Source organism: Eriocheir sinensis, chromosome 5 (genome assembly GCF_024679095.1).
Source record: "Eriocheir sinensis breed Jianghai 21 chromosome 5, ASM2467909v1, whole genome shotgun sequence".
In the NCBI taxonomy this organism is placed as follows: domain Eukaryota; kingdom Metazoa; phylum Arthropoda; class Malacostraca; order Decapoda; family Varunidae; genus Eriocheir; species Eriocheir sinensis.
In genome coordinates this window covers 12,267,710-12,285,209 of record NC_066513.1, presented here as the reverse complement: position 1 = coordinate 12,285,209, position 17,500 = coordinate 12,267,710, and the positions used below count along the sequence as shown (strand labels likewise).

Genomic DNA, 17,500 nt, shown 5'->3' with positions numbered 1-17,500 from the left:
AAATACCCTTCATAATAATAAATAATAATAATAAAGAACAACATACCAACACATACGTAAAATGGAGGAAAAATGAAAGAAAATCAAGGAATATTTTTACACAGAGAAAAGTCATAATAATACTTAAATAGGAGACTGCAAAAAATAGAGGGAAGGATATGAAGAAAGATAAATATATGAACTGAAACAAACGATCAGAAAAAAAATATATATATATAAACCCTGAAATGCTTTGCTCTCCAACCCAGAAAAAAATATACATACCCACTTTGTCACATACCTGCAACATCCATTTTCCAACACACACATACACCTGTTTCGTCGCTTTCAACGCACACACACACACACACACACACACACACACACACACACACACACACACACACACACACACACACACCTGTCCGTCACACACCTGAGCCGAGAACCCTCAACCTGAACCTAATTTGGGGCGTGGTTCACCTGGGACACTTGCCTCATTAGTATTCTGGCTACACCTGACACTCTCTCTCTCTCTCTCTCTCTCTCTCTCTCTCTCTCTCTCTCTCTCTCTCTCTCTCTCTCTCTCTCTCTCTCTCTCTACATTGTACTATGTCTTCTCTATATTTTTTTTCCTTTTTTCTTTCATTTTTTCCTCTTCTTGCTTTCGTCTTTCACTCTTTCTCCCTCATCTTCCTTTCATCCCTCTGTCATTCTCTCTCTCTCCTTCCTTTCCCTCCGCACATTGTCTTTCCCCTCTCTCTGCCTTCCCCTCTTTCCCCCACACCCTCGCCCCTTACCATCCCTCCTACTCTCCCTTCCTTCCTTCCTTCCTCCCTGCCTCCCTCCCTCTCCCTGCCTACCTACCTTCACTTTCCACACCATTTCCTCTATTCAGCATTATCATCCTTCCAAGATCACCCTGTAAACCCTTGCTCCTTTTGACTTAATCTCCCCACCACCTTTCCTCCCTTTTCACGTTTTTTTTCTCCTATACTCTACCCCTCTTTCTCCCTTTCTTTCGTACCTCTATTCGTCTTTCTCTCTTTTCTTTCCCGTTATTATCCATTTGCTTTTAGACCCAACGTTTTTCTCTTTTATTTCTTGTTAACTTTCTATCTCAATATCTATCTGTCTGTCTATATCTATCTCTATCTCTTCATTATCATTATCATTCTATGCGTGTTTCGATTATAGTATTGCTAAGGTTGTCGTAATGATATCTTATACGTTATTTTAAGAAGGGAGCACAAAGACCTATATACCGGGACCGCGGGGACACTATGGTACAAGCTATCGTGTGTGCCCCTTAAACTCAAGTGAACGAAATCAAGTAAAAAGCAATGTAAAAGTATCCAGTGACTTTCTTAGCGGACGACCTCGAGGGATGGTCGGTTTGCATCGCGTGACTTTGTTTGGTCCATATTCTTAAACGTTTCGGGCTCCCATGACGACTGTTTTCCAAGGCCACAGAGACGACTACTACCTGAGTTTTCATAAGTGGTATTCCCGTTCAAGGCGCAGAAAACGTGTAAAAACTATCACTAGGATCGCGAAAGAGTTCATGGAAACCCCAACAACGTACTGGGGTCCCATAACGACTAATTTTCAAGGCCACAGAGGAGATTAGCCAGGTGTTCATGGGTGGTATCCGTTCATGGCGCAGAAGTCGTGTAAAACTATCACTAGGATCGCAAAACAATCCATGAAAATCCCAGCAACTTATTCTTAAAGGTACTGGGGTCCCATAACGACTAATTTTGCAAGGCCACAGAGAAGATTAGCCGAATTTTCATGGGGGCATTCCCGTTCATGGCGCAGAAGTCATGTAAAATTATCACTAGGATCGCAGAACAGTTCAATGAAACCCCAGCAACTTATTCTTGACCGTACTAAGCTCCCTGACGACTATTTTCCAAGGCCACAGAGAAAATTACCCGGGTTTTCATGGATGGTATTCCCGTTCATGGCGCAGAAAACGTGTAAAAACTATCACTAGGATCGCAAAACAGTTCATGGAAATCCCAACAACTTATTCTTAAACGTACTGGGGTCCAATAACGACTAATTTTCAAGGCCGCAGAGAAAATTACCCGAGTTTTCATGGATGGTATTCCCGTTCATGGCGCAGAGAACGTGTAAAAACTATCACTAGGATCGCAAAACACATGAAAATCACAGCAACTCATTCCTAAACGTACTGGGGTCCAATAACGACTAATTTTCAAGGCCACAGGGAAGATTAACCGGGTGTTCATGGGTGGTATTCCCGTTCATGACACAGAAGTCGTGTAAAACTATCACTAGGATCGCAAAATACTCCATGAAAATCCCGACAACTTATTTTTAAACGCACTGGGCTCCCATGACAACTGTTTCCCAAGGGCACGCAGAATTTTAACCTTGTCTTTCATGGGGGGCATTCTCGTTCATGGCGCAAAAGTCGTGTAAAACTACCACTAGGATCGCAAAACACTCCATGAAAATCCCAGCAACTTTTCCGAGAGGCTTTTCAAACATGCGAACTGAGGCGCCGGGACGTTTAATTAAGAATGCGGGTTTTAGTGTTGTCCTGCGCTCCTTCAAAATGCAATGCGATGCCGGTCACGTTGTCTGGCACGGTTCTGTGTTGCTGTGTGTTACTTTAGGTAGCGATATTAGACGCTGTATGTCATGTGATGAATTGTATTGTGTTGCGTTATGTGTTTCGTTGTGTTGCGGTAGTTTGTGTTACGTTGAGCTTAGATGCTTATAAATAAGACAATATAAGCGGGTAAATCGGACGTAATTTACTGTCGACGAAGAGGCACAGACACACACACACACACACACACACACACACACACACACACACTCCTTTCTCATTAACACTTCCTACACAATTTCGGTTGTTTATTGGATGTCTCCCCGGAGCCTATAAAGGAGGAGGAGGAGGAGGAGGAGGAGGAGGAGGAGGAGGGAGCAGACACCTGGATATATTTCTTTTATAGCATAATTAAGAAGGGGGAAGAGGAGGTGGTGTGGCAGGTGAGTTGTCATGTTTGAAACGTGTTATGATTTATCGTCTCTCAACAGGTGTAGGTGTGTGTGTGTGTGTGTGTGTGTGTGTGTGTGTGTGTGTGTGTGTGTGTGTGTGTGTGTGTGTGTGTGTGTGATTGCGTGAGAGAAAAAAATGGTTGTAGTCAAAGGAATAGTGACAATAGGAAGAAAAAGCAGACGCCATTATTTAAAAGAAGAACAAGAACAAGAACAAGAAGGAGAAGAAAAAGAAAAAAGAACAATAAGAACAAAAACAACAACAATAACAACAAACTGAAGAAAAGAAAAATAAAAGAAGAAAACAACCGAAAAATGCCGTAAAAAACAAACCCGGTAGGACAGGTGTGTGTGTGTGTGTGTGTGTGTGTGTGTGTGTGTGTGTGTGTGTGTGTGAGCAAGCGCGTATTGGGGGGTTGGTAGGGGATGGAGAGGTGAGGTGAGGAGAGGTGAGGGGTAGAGGGCAGCAGGGGGGTGGAGAGGAGGGGGGGCAGGAGAGGGGGGGTGCAAGTATGGGAGGCAGGAGAGCACGAGGCCCCTAGTCCAATATGTATGCTAAACGGGCCACGCCTCTACCTCTGATGGACGAGGGAGGGAGGGAGGGAAGGAGGAAAGGAGGGAGGGGAGGAAGGGAGGAGAGGCACTTCTAGGCACTGTGAGGGAGGCAGGAGATAGGAGGGGGAGAGCTGCTGGGTTGGTGTCACGTGGAGAGGGAGAAAGAAAGGGAGGCAGGATATAAGAGGTAAGTGGGAGGTGTTAGAGAGAGCTGCTAGTCCTGTTGACACGTGGAGAGAGGGAGGTGGTAAGAGGTAAGGTAAGGTAAGGTAGGGATAGTTCTGCGTCACGTGGAAAAAGGGAGAGTTGATAAGAGGTAAGGTAAAGTAAGGTAAGGTAAGGAAAGGTAAGATAAAGAAAAGTATGGTAAGGTAGAGTAAGGTAAGGTAGGGTAAGGTAAGGAGAGATGCTTATAGTTCTGCGCGTGAGGTAAAGTAAGGTAAGTAAGGCAAGGTAAGGAAAGGAAAGGTAAAGAAAGCTGTTCATAGTTCAGCATCACGTGGAGAGCGAGAAAGAGAGGAGACAGGTGTTCCTATTAGTAGTGATGTTTGACAATACTGGCAGGACCCGGCAAGGTGATACACTCTCTCAGTCCCGCGTTGTTTGCTGTGTTGTTAATTGACGGTGATAAAAGTCGGTTCGCGGTACTCTTGTTACGGTCTTGCAAATGGTGTTGTAGTTGTGTAGTGATATTTGTTTGTTATGGTTGTGTGGTGAATAATTGTAGTTTGTGTATATTTGGTGGTTCGCTCCCGCTCATTTGTTTCGTTCCCTCTGGATCGCTCGTTTCGGATTCGCTTCGCACGTCTCGGTTATAAAAAGTGACGTAGGTAGCTGATTCAAACTTTCAAAGGTTTAAGCAATAAGCATTCGCACCCTGCCTTTCCTGCAGACACCACCTCCAACCTCTTTCCTCGCGTGTTGTCTGGTAAGCATTGCAAGCGTATACTAATTGTCTTGAGATATTTTTGTTGTTTTATTCTTTCTAATCGTCATGTTCGTGAAGTGAGTTGTCTAGGTTGTAGTAGAATTCGTGTTATTGTATGTTAGTTATTGTTAGGTTATTATGCCTTATTATTTTGTCATAGTTAGATGATAGGAAGTTAGTAATTTGTTTGGTCGTAAATACGCTGGAATTATTGTAGCGTTTAGTCTTACTAGTACATTGTGCTAGTTAGATTAGTCATAACATTATGATAGCGTTTTTTTATATTTATTTGACCATGTTCTTCCAGGCCCCTCTATTGTCACTCCTCGACGGCATATTAAATACATCTAGAAATTGGAACTTGGGTGTCTTGCTCCTTCTCCAACCATCCTCAGTTGTTGTAGTTCTGAGGAGAGGAGGAGGAGGAGGAGGAGGAGTATGGGAAGTAATAGCAAAATAAACATCATTAACCTTTACATTTCATTTCCTTCACCTCACACTGCTTCCTCCTCCTCCTCCTCCTCCTCTTATTCCTCCTGGCGGTACTCACTAGGCCCATTACACGTCCAGTTAACCCATTCGGACCGACCATTTGGGACTTGATCCATCCGGCAAGTCCAATCCGCTTCTCGTGATAACTCGTGCACTGTCCATTCCCTCCTACCCCCTCCTTCCCTCCAAAGTCCCTTATTCCTTCCGTCCATTTGTTCATCCTTCTCTACATTCTCTCTCTCTCTCTCTCTCTCTCTCTCTCTCTCTCTCTCTCTCTCTCTCTCTCTCTCTCTCTCTCTCTCTCTCTCTCTCTCTCTCTCAGGAAGTGGGGGGAGGGACAGATAGATATACAAAAAGAAGAGGCGGAGGAGAAGGAGGAAAAAGAAGAAGAAAAAGGAGGAAGGAGAAGACAACAATAAATAATAACAAATAATAATAATAATAATAATAATAACAATAATAATAACAGCAACAGCCTACACAACAGCAACACCGGCAATCAACATGAAGATAACAACGGCGAGGGAAAACTTAGAGGATGAACAGAGGAGGAGGAGGAGGAGGAGGAGCAGAGGGGATTTGAGTCTGGATAGTGTGCGCGCGGAGAGGGGAATCGAGAGGGGGGGGGAGCAGTGCCAGATTCCCTCACATCCCCTCACCGCCGCCTCAGTCTCCTCCCACACCCACAGGCTCGCGCGACGCCTGCAGACTCACTCTCTCTCTCTCTCTCTCTCTCTCTCTCTCTCTCTCTCTCTCTCTCTCTCTCTCTCTCTCTCTCCCAGACAACGCAAAACTCGACTTCCAATAACCAACTTAAGCGCAGAGGCGAGATGTCACACGGGGAGGGGACGGGTGTGGGGAGGGGTGGAAGGCGCGAGGAGTGAAGGAAGGAAGGGGGAGTGAGGTGAGGGGGACGGGGCGGTCCCGGCAGGAGGAGCCACACCGGACCGAATTTACCGCCTAGAATGGCCGCCTCTCGTATCTCATCGCTCAGCCTGCTTGCTCCTCTCCAGGATCAATACGTGCCCAGGTGTGCATCGGGGCCAATACTCGTCCCCGTGACATGCCAGGTGTTCTCTTGCCTCGCCCAAGCCCCCTTCTGCCCTGCACCCCTCCCCATCGTGGCGGTGGTGGTCGTGGTGGTGGTGATAGGGACGGTGGCGCGTGTCATAAGTCAGAAAGTAGTGTTCATCAGTGAGTGACCAGCTCACCTCGACTCCACTCAGCGCGGCCTGACACAAGGTCTGCTGACGCAGACTCAAGGTGAGAGAAGTGAGCCACTACCGGCAGGTGACACAAGGGCGGGGGAAGGGGGAAGAGGACGAGTAACAGGAAGAGAATAACACATTATTACCTTGTTTGCGGCGGGGGTTTGCCTGCTTGCGTCGGGCTGAGCTGCTGGGGGCGGGCCGTCGAGGATTATCGGCCATCCTAGCAGGTGACACACGGGCGGGAATCCTTGAGGACGCGAGGGTTTACGGCATTAATGGGCTCCCCCACCACCCCTCGTTGATGACACCTCCTCAACTGGGCCGCCAACTGGCCTCATCACCTCCCACCGCCCCAACTCCGCCGCCGCCGCCTCCTTCACCGTCTTCTCTACCGCCACTGTTTCGTTCGCTGTTCACGACACGCAGGTCACGGCAGCAGCCGGGCACACGAGGCTGAAGCACTGCACTCGCTCAGGACTCGCAGGTCCAGTTTGACGAGCAGTGACATGAGATTACACCATAAACACACAGCACCGCGATGATTGGCTGGAGCAATAGGTTCCCTGATTGGCTGATGTGAACACCACCTCCGCAGGTTGACCCTCCCCACCTGCCACTCGAGGTGTCACGCCACACCTTTCCATCAGGTGATCGCAGCCGCGTACGGTAAACAGTGCGCCACCCCTCACGGCTTCACTGCCACACACAAGTCATCCCCACACGAGCCCCGGGGCGCCAGGCAGGGCAGGGACAGCATGCTGGTGCTGAAGGTGACGTCGCTTCACTGTGTGTTGATGGCCCGGGTTCCCGCCGCCGCCCACAGATGGTAGCACTGCGCCGGAGCTGCGGGAGGGAGGAGGACGAGTAGGAGGGAAGGAGAGGGGAGCGGGAACATCCCAAGTGTGCGGCTCAGATACCTGGCCGCCGCGCCTCCCGCCTGCTGCTGCACACCGGCCAGAGGCTGGGCGCAAATCACCACCTAATATGATTAATCGAAATTACTTCAAGATAAAGAGTAGGAGGAGGAGGAACGGTGAAGGAGGAGGGTGAGGTTGTCGGGAAGTGTGAGCGTGCGGCAACCTGGCAGCCATCCATTAGTGCCACAAAGCGGGCCAGCGGGGCGGGAAGTTAGTGGTCCCCGGCCCCAGGTTGTCGGCCCGTCGGGAGCCCCTCGCCCCGCTAGACTCGCCGCCTTTATTAAAAAGGGGAAAAGTTTGCCCGCCGCTGCACGGCTTTAAGAGCACCTCGTGTGTGTGTCGTATTCTGGGATCCACCGCAGGTGTCGCTGTCTCTGCCGCCGCCACCACGGGCCGCGAATACTGCCAGGGATGTGTTCGCCTACAGGATCGCATCTCCATCCTCCCCTTCCTGTACAGGTCCCTTGACCTTCCCTGCCCCTCCCTATAACACCAAAGGCCCTAGCGGGGCGGCGAACAGCCTCCCAAGGCCACGTTCCATGGGGCGTGGGCGAGGAGGGGGAGAAAAGCGTGATGGTCACTGTAAAGAGGTTCTGCCCTCATCTCATTACACGGGACAGGCGGACCGACGCTACCAAACGTACGAGCTGGCGACCCCAGTGTACACACACACACACACACAGACACACACATACACATACACAGAAAATGGGAGATGGTAGAGGGGTGATGTGCTAAAGAGAGAGAGAGAGAGAGAGAGAGAGAGAGAGAGAGAGAGAGACGCGGGGGGGGGCGCTGAGCGAGGCGAGGCCGGCCTGCAGGTAGGTTCCGAGAACAGCCAATGGCAAAGCAGCGCGCGGGAGGGAGAGAGATGGACCCACCTGATCCTCTTTCTCCTCCCGCCCTACCTCCATCTCTACCTGCCTCCCACCCACCCTTCGTATCCTGTAATGCCCCCCCTCACCCCCTCCCTCCTCTCATCTCTCCACCTACCATCACGACAATACAGACGAGCTGATGGAAGCGCTGAACCAAATAATATAAAGATCTACCTTAAATGCTACACAGGATGGAAGTATAACTGAAATTAAGCCGAGATGAATAAAAGCAAATAAATAGATGAATAAATATCACGCCATGAAACGATTTGGCTCAGTTAACAATCTGAGAAAAATAGTAGTAGTAGTTAGTAGTAGTAGTAATAGTATTAATTGACAGTAGCAGCAGAAGGAAAGGAACTGTTATCATTATTATTAGTAGTAGTAGTACTGTTGTTGTTGTTGTTGACGTTGTTAGTATAATCCGGCTCCGAGGAGGAAGATAATGTTTTCGCGTTGTCCGTTTGATTGTCTTTTTGCTCGTCTGTTCGTTACCATAACATCTCAAAAAATAAAGATTGACCACCCAATACACACCACATGAAGACATATCGTTCGGTGAAAATCTCAAACTGACAAACTTTGGGGAACACGCGATGGATACTTCCGGAATGATGGCGAAAATATGAAAAAAATGACTTAATGAATGACCTGGGGCGCCAGTATGGAAAAACCCGCCCAGGCTCTGAAAGCGGACCATGACTGGTGTTTCTGCGTGTTTCCAAAGACTTCGCGAGGTGGATCGGCCTAGGCCATGAGTGGGCAACGGAAAGGGTTGGGAGGCCCATGAGTACTTGGTTTTCAGCTTTCCTGGATGAAATCTAAATCTAAAGATCTAAATGTTATTTTTTTCTACTTTTGTTAGCTGCCAGGTACTCTGCGTCGGTATCAGTGAGCATCCTCACCAACCAAGTATACCGGTGCCACTAATGGAGAGAATAAGAGGGGCTTCATCTGCCACTCCGCGCTACCTGTGCACTCAGGTGGGCCGGCAGGTAGAGCCCCGCCCAACACCAAGATGGAGGAGGAGCAGGGGAGGAGGCAGGAAGAGGAGGAAGGGAGGAGACAGAGGAGGAGTTCTCGCTGCGATAGAAAACGAACACCTTGACACGGACACTGTTGTAAACTCTTACGCAGGAGGGACGTTGACTTGGATGTTATTTGTTGACTGTCACTGTACGATTTAACGTGAACGTCTTCAGAGACATATTTTACAAACTTTCATTCGGCCATTTCCTTACGTGCATTCATATACTTCCATATGCTTTCTCATTTAATATAATATCATTTGCGTAAAAATTTAATGAATGAACAGTTGGCACATTTCTATACCATAATCACTCTTTAATTTCAATATATGTATGCATGACATAGGTAAAGGTTAGTTGGGGATACACGCTAAGCGGCGCGTGACCTCGGTGTTCATCCTCCGTCACACGCCCTTGAGCATGTGGCGCAAAACACCCATTATTGACTTCAGGGCGAGCGTGAGATCCGGGTTACCTCAGTTTACCTTCCCTAGATATCCCCGTGTACCCATTTATCGTCCAGCCCGAAGGGAAGGATGAACAGCTTTAATTTATAACTTCAATAAATTTATACATGTGTCTTAACGAAAGAAGAAATTGCCATGGACGGCTGCTATTCATGGGCCAGCCCAGCCTGCATCAACTGAGCGGAGAGAGCGGGGCGGCGCGTGCAGGGATAAAGGAGAGACGAGTAGGAGAGTTCAGTGAAACGTCATCACTTTGCTGTGACGTCATGAATGTTGTGACATCACGGCCTAAGTGGAGCATGCTGAAATCCTTGTGCTGTGATCATACACACACACACACACACACACCACGAAGCTCCCTAGTGCAGTGGGTAGCACGCTCACCTCACAATCAAATGGGGCTGGTTAGCCGTAATAGGCAATTCACCTAGGAGAAGGACAACTCCGAACAACAAACACCGGCAGGTGGGGCTCATTAGCCTAGGAGAGGGACAACTCCGAACAACAAACATGGGCAGGTGGGGCTCGTTAGCCTAGGTGAGGGACAACTCCGAACAACAAACACCGGCAGGTGGGGCTCGTTAGCCTAGGTGAGGGACAACTCCGAACAACAAATATGGGCAGGTGGGGCTCGTTAGCCTAGGTGAGGGACAACTCCGAACAACAAACACCGGCAAGTGGGGCTCGTTAGCCTAGGAGAGGGACAACTCCGAACAACAAACATGGGCAGGTGGGGCTCGTTAGCCTAGGTGAGGGACAACTCCGAACAATAAACACCGGCAGGTGGGGCTCGTTAGCCTAGGTGAGGGACAACTCCGAACAATAAACACCGGCAGGTGGGGCTCGTTAGCCTAGGAGAGGGACAACTCCGAACAATAAACACCGGCAGGTGGGGCTCGTTAGCCTAGGTGAGGGACAACTCCGAACAACAAAAACCGGCAGGTGGGGCTCGTTAGTGTGAGGCAGTTCACCTAGGACAACTCTGATCACAAACCCGGCAGGGAGGGGTGGTTAGCCACACACACACACACACACACACACACTGGGCAGGTGGTGCTCGTTATAGGTGTCGTAGACAATCCACCAAAGGGAATCAACAAAAAGGGATAATAAAAACGAACACAAAAATAGAAGGATATGAAAGTAAAACAGGCCAAAAAAGCAAAATATAAAAACACCGAAAAAAGGATAGTTTAGATAGCAACATCGAGAAAAGAAAAACAAACATCATCCATCTTTCGGCCCTAACATCAACACCACCAAAATTATGGGTGGGTTTCTTCAGGGAGGAAAGAGGCTCACCCAGACCAACAAAGAACACCAAGAAAGGATGATATAAAAAAAGAAAAAAAAACGAATAAGAAAAACCAACAGCAATTAAAAAAAAACTGTAAAGTTATAAAAAAAGGAAAGGAAAGGAAAAAAAAAAGCAAACGCCAATAAGAAATAAACAAATAAATATAATAAAATAAAAAATATATAGATATAATAAAATAAACAAATAAAACTATTAATAAATAAATATATAAATAAAATATTCAAATCAAATATAAATAGAATAAAATACAAAATCCACATCATCCACAACATCAACATCAACCAAATTATGGGGGAGTCTTTTATGGGGAGAAAGAGGCTCATCCAGACCACCACAGACCACCACAATATGGGTGATATAAAAAAGGGACAAGATATGAATAAGCCAACAAAAAAGGATGATATAAAAACACAGACCATCAAAAAGTACTATATACAAACAGAACACCAAGATCAACACATAAGAGCAAAAAAAAATACAAAAACACAATGCTGAAAAAAAGGCGAGGATGGCGAGGGAAGCGAGCATGCGCAGTGGGAGAATTTTCTTTAAAAAATAAGCACATTTAGAGGCATTTTGAGGCCGATATAGAAAACATTAGGGGGCCTATAGCCCTCCTAGCCCCCCCAGAAGTTACGGCCGTAGTTGAGAGATGAGAGTTAAAACCAGACACGTTCATTATAATACACATTAGCAAAAAATACAAATAAAATATTGGGAACACTTACGGCTTCGAAATGCAGAGTAGGGTAGTTCCATTTGGGAGGCGTGTGTGTGCCTGCCATGTCCGGGCCCGTCGTTGTGGTAGACGATATCTTCTTTTTTGCACATCGTTGCCAAGCGTTGTTCCGAAATGTCATCACAGTATGGAAGCTATACGACGCATTTAACACTGTTGGCCATTACTAGCCTACTAATTAAAATATGGTATAGCCTATCAATAACAGTTCATAATTACCCTTCACTCGACTTTCTCTGCCACCCGTCCGGCGCCCAACTCCTGCTCACTACTTGTTTACCTTCACTACTGTTAATGTTCTGCTTACCAACAGCCTGTTTCCACTGTTCATGGTTCTTTTATCTTTTCCTGCTAACCGTGGAAGCATTAACTATACTGTAACTGTCCCTGGAGTCCACGATTATGCGTAGAACTTGAATATCGTAAGAAAACACAACAAAGGCTTGACCGTCGTCTACACAGCGCGGGGCGAGCGGGTGCCTGCTTGGGGCATGTATCGCGGGCGCTGATTGGCTGCCGCGCCCCGTGTAAACAAAAGAGGATTACGGCCTGCCATTGGCTCTCGAGGCTGGCACTGTAGCCCCCTTGCCTCACTGAAATGAACCCTGATTATTAGAAAGTTTATTTTGTAGCCCCCTTACCTCACTGAAATGAACCCTGATTATTAGAAAGTTTGTTTATATTTACCAAACAGCTCCGGCGTGGCGTCAAATCTCATCCCTCCGCCATATTCCATCCCATCCTGAACTGTCCATGCACGGGCTTTGCTCTTTTGTCCATTTCATTCATTGTACTATTTTTCAATAGCTTATACTAAGCTTACCTTTGATCTTATGCTAGTTTTCATAAAAAAAAAAGCCAAATTCGAGGCTGCCATGGACCCAGTTACTATTGAATGAAGAGTATCCCATAAACCTGATCTTCAATCCGAAGAAAACTCTGAGGAGGCAGAAGGACAATCATAAGGTCAAAGGTGAGCTTAGTAGCCTAAGATATTAGAAGACAGTGCAGTGAGCGAAATGGACAAAATAGCAAAGCCCGCGCAGATCAGGATGGCATGGAATATGACGGAGGGATGAGATTTGACGCCACACCGGGTCAGTGTTCACCGAAACTGTTTAGTTACATTTTTCTTCTTCTACTGTGAGTGTTATTCATATCCGGAGAAACTTACGCCAGTGTGATTACCTATGTAAGTTATACGGTTTAAAAACTTGGCGGCTCATAAAACATTTAGAAAGAAACCAAAAAATGCATTAATTTATAGAAAGAGACGAAAAGGGGGGATATTTAAGCAGAATTGAGTTATCTATTTCAGAGAAGCAAGCGGTCCATCCATGGGTAAAATATATTGGTTTGCTGGTTTTTCACATGGAGACAGTTGTATTCATCAGAAAACAGCTATGGATGCGCTAGAGAAAATCTGTCGCAGAATCTCGTGTGGATGCCAGCCTTTAGTGAACAACAAATAGCGGCGTAGCTCTTCCGGCCGTCTGTCTCATCGGCCGTTTCGACCTTGTAATCTATTCATAAACGAACAGAACCCCACCTTAACGGATAGTGGCCTACCGCCGTTAAAGTAGTAATCTATCGCCACAAAAAAAAAATAATAAATAAATAAATAAACGATATATGACCAATTGAGATAGCAGGTTAATATATGGATGGTCAGGATGGTACCCTATCATCAACTTCGTTTTAGAGCTTTCCTAGATGTTTCATTGCTTGAAAAGTCATCAAATTTTCCCCATAAATAAATAGTCTGTCTCTGAAATAGCCTGATCAGTTCTGTTAAATAATATCGTTACACATATTAGGGGGTGGCGTAACAATAAATATCCTTGGTATAACATGAGACAGGAAGCGAGCATCATGGATTAGGAAGCAGACAAAGATAGAAGGTATTTCATTGACGATTAAGAATAAGAAATGGGTTTGGACAAATCATATGCGCAAAACTGACAACAAATGGCAAACAATGTAACAATAAAAACTGGAATTGTACGAGAAATCAGGGCAGACAGAGTACCCATTAGAGAGATAGAGGCAAATCATTTGCCGGAGCAGAATGGAGTACAATAACATCTGACAGAGCAATGAACCTTATACTTGAGATCAGCACCAGATAGAGCTACCATTGGGCCCTGGTGCTGCAGGTAATTACTATAATTGTTATAAACACTATTAGCTATGAAAATCTTAATTTACACACATCATGCCCGGGCGGCCGGGCCCCCTATGAGGCCGGGCCCAGGTGCTGAGATACCAGCCCCTCCCCCCTCTCCCTCTCTCTCTCTCTCTCTCTCTCTCTCTCTCTCTCTCTCTCTCTCTCTCTCTCTCTCTCTCTCTCTCTCTCTCTCTCTCTCTCTCTCTCTCTCTCTCTCTCTCTCTCTCTCTCTCTCTCTCTCTCTCTCTCTCTCTCTCTCTCTCTCTCTCTCTCTCTCTCTCTCTCTCTCTCTCTCTCTCTCTCTCTCTCTCTCTCTCTCTCTCTCTCTCTCTCTCTCTCTCTCTCTCTCTCTCTCTCTCTCTCTCTCTCTCTCTCTCTCTCTCTCTCTCTCTCTCTCTCTCTCTCTCTCTCTCTCTCTCTCTCTCTCTCTCTCTCTCTCTCTCTCTCTCTCTCTCTCTCTCTCTCTCTCTCTCTCTCTCTCTCTCTCTCTCTCTCTCTCTCTCTCTCTCTCTCTCTCTCTCTCTCTCTCTCTCTCTCTCTCTCTCTCTCTCTCTCTCTCTCTCTCTCTCTCTCTCTCTCTCTCTCTCTCTCTCTCTCTCTCTCTCTCTCTCTCTCTCTCTCTCTCTCTCTCTCTCTCTCTCTCTCTCTCTCTCTCTCTCTCTCTCTCTCTCTCTCTCTCTCTCTCTCTCTCTCTCTCTCTCTCTCTCTCTCTCTCTCTCTCTCTCTCTCTCTCTCTCTCTCTCTCTCTCTCTCTCTCTCTCTCTCTCTCTCTCTCTCTCTCTCTCTCTCTCTCTCTCTCTCTCTCTCTCTCTCTCTCTCTCTCTCTCTCTCTCTCTCTCTCTCTCTCTCTCTCTCTCTCTCTCTCTCTCTCTCTCTCTCTCTCTCTCTCTCTCTCTCTCTCTCTCTCTCTCTCTCTCTCTCTCTCTCTCTCTCTCTCTCTCTCTCTCTCTCTCTCTCTCTCTCTCTCTCTCTCTCTCTCTCTCTCTCTCGGGCCCTACTTGAGATGTCACTGGACAGAGGGATGGAGAACGCTGAGAAAAGCCCATGTCCTGCAGTGGTTTTGAAAGGGCTAAAGAAGATGATGGTGATAATGAAAATGGGAATGAGAATGATCATATGCACACTAAAACACCCATGAAAGAATCCTTCTTATAGTGCCGTTGGCTCTGCCCTGTCAGTCTCCGGCTTGGCAGGTGGAGGTTCAAGCCCCGCTCAGGACAAAAGATGATTCCGCTGACAAAGAGTGGTTACTGTCTCCTCCCAAGCATATGGGATGGGGGATGAAGGTCCTAACAGTAGGTACTCAATAGTCAATACTACTCGTAGATCGGCTAACGACCTCCTAATCTCTCCCCAAGAGGGTACGGGATGGCGATCATCAGTTTTATTTCTTCCTATCCCTTTGAAATTTCCTCAACACAATGGCGGGCCAGTTTTACCCTCATCCTATTCCCTTTCTCTTCTCCTCTTACACCCAATCTTCTTCCTCCTCCTCGCCCCTCTCCTTCTCCGGCTTCTGATGTTAGCGCTCCCGCCTGTCGCCCCTCATTATGATTTTTAATAAGTCACGCCTGAAATTAGTGAAGAAGCCTGTGATTGATCGCCGCTCTTGCCTTCTTGATTAATTGCCACCGCGAGTACACGAATATATCACTGGGGGGACGGAGAGCGGTGGGGTAGGCAGTGATAGTGGCGATGGTGGTGGTGATGGTGAAAACAGTAACAGCAGTAGTAGTAGTAGTAGTAGTAGTAGTAGTAGTAGTAGTAGTAGTAGTAGTAGAAGTAGTAGTAGTAGTAGTAGTAATAGTAATAGTAATAGTAATAGTAGAAGTAGTAGTAGTAGTAGTAGTAGTAGTAGTAGTAGTAGTAGTAGTAGTAGTAGTAGTAGTAGTAGTAGTTGTAGTAGTAGTAGTAGTAACAGTAGTAGTAGTAGACCCAGAATGCGAGGCGGTGCTGATGGTGGACGCTGCAAATGCGTTCAACAACATCAATAGGGAAACAGCACTGCACAACATCAAAATCAAATGCCCTATATTCGCCCAATATATTGAAAATACATACAAGGAACCTGCCAGACTGTTCATCAGCAGTCATAATGACCAACGACTTGGAGACCCGGTGGCCATACAATCCTCAGAGGGCACCACCCAGGGGGACCCAGTTGCCATGGCAATGTTTGCCCTGGGAATGATGAAGCTGCAGGACATCATCCGCCATGAAAACACCAACGTCAAACAGGTGGCGTATGCGAATGACCTCACCGGGGTAGGAAAGTCTGCAGACCTCAGGAAATGGTGGGACCTCGTCAATGAACACGGCCCTAAAATAGGGTACCATCCCAACGCCACGAAGTCTGTGGTGATTGTAAAACCAGAGGCATACGATCGGGCCAAAACAGCATTCAAGGGCAGTAACGTGAAACTGTCAGTGACTGGCGAAAGACACCTCGGGGCAGTCATTGGAACAGCTGAATACAGAACCGAATATGTGAAAACAGCTGTAAAGCGCTGGGAGTCCGAACTGCAGAGGCTGAGCGAGATCGCCAAAACAGAACCACAGGCAGCCTACGCAGCATTTACGTACGGTGTCAAGCATAAATGGAACTACCTCATGAGGACAGTTCCTGATGTTGCTCCGTTACTAAAACCTATGGAAGATGCTATCAGAAGCACCTTCATACCGGCGATAGCAAATGGGAGATGTCCCAGTGACCAGGAGAGAAGATTGCTGGAGTTGCCGCCAAGAATGGGTGGGCTCGGCATCACCAACCCGCAAAATCTGGCTGAGTCTGAATTCGGGAACTCAATCCGAATCACAGCCTCCTTGACCGGATATATTACCAATCAAAATGAAAGGGGAGAAGACAACCCTCAAGATATTAGGTCACTAAGGAATGAAATCTCCATAAACAGAGAAGAAAAACAGAGAGACACTGAGTGACCTAATGAGAGAACTCCCAGAAGACACAAGGAGGACAGATATTGCACAGGAAGTGGGCGCTTCAAACTGGCTAACCACACTACCTATCAGGGCAAAAGGCTTCAACTTAAACAAAAAAGAATTCACTGATGCCCTTGCCCTCAGGTATGGCTGGCCAGTGGATGGGCTCCCAAACATGTGTTACTGTGGCTCACCCTTCAACCAAAATCATGCCATGACATGCAAGAGAGGAGGTTTCGTCTGCATGAGACATGATGAAGTAAGAGACGTAACAGCTCAGATGCTGAAAGAAGTCTGCCACGACGTGACTGTGGAACCCATGCTGCTCCCTCTGCAAGGCGAACACCTCGCCAGACGAACCGCTAATGTTTCGAACGAAGCACGAGTGGATGTTAGCGCCAGAGGGTTTTGGACTCGTGGACAAAGGGCATATTTTGACATAAGGATCTTTGATCCCATGACCAATTGCCACAGAGACCTGACCCTTGATGCAGCCCACAGAAGAAACGAACAAGAGAAGAACAGAGCATATGAAGAAAGAATACAGAATGTGGACCAGGGCTCCTTCACCCCGGTAGTATTCACGACGGCAGGAGGGATGGGACCAAGGGCGCAGAGCTTCTACGCAAGACTCGCCGAAACACTGGCGGATAAGAAACAGCAGCCAAGAAGCAGTGTGGTCGCCTGGATGAGATGCAGGCTGTCCTTCTCCCTCTTGAGGTCAGCCTTGGTCTGCCTGAGAGGAACCAGGTCACCTGCACCCAAAACCACCCGCATTGCCGACCTGGACTTTGAGGCGACGGTGGTTGATAGTCGTATCAACCACAAGCTCTGTTAGCTTAAAA

The 17,500-nt window shown here is 47.2% G+C and overlaps 1 long non-coding RNA gene across 1 annotated transcript; it reads left to right on the top strand.

Annotated features, from left to right (window-relative positions):
* Positions 1–3,987: 3,987 nt before the first annotated feature.
* Positions 3,988–9,205, top strand: LOC126984412 (uncharacterized). The gene is made up of 2 exons (XR_007736677.1): positions 3,988–4,498; positions 8,862–9,205. It is a non-coding gene; the product is annotated as an uncharacterized LOC126984412 (long non-coding RNA).
* The last annotated feature ends 8,295 nt before the right edge of the window (positions 9,206–17,500 follow it).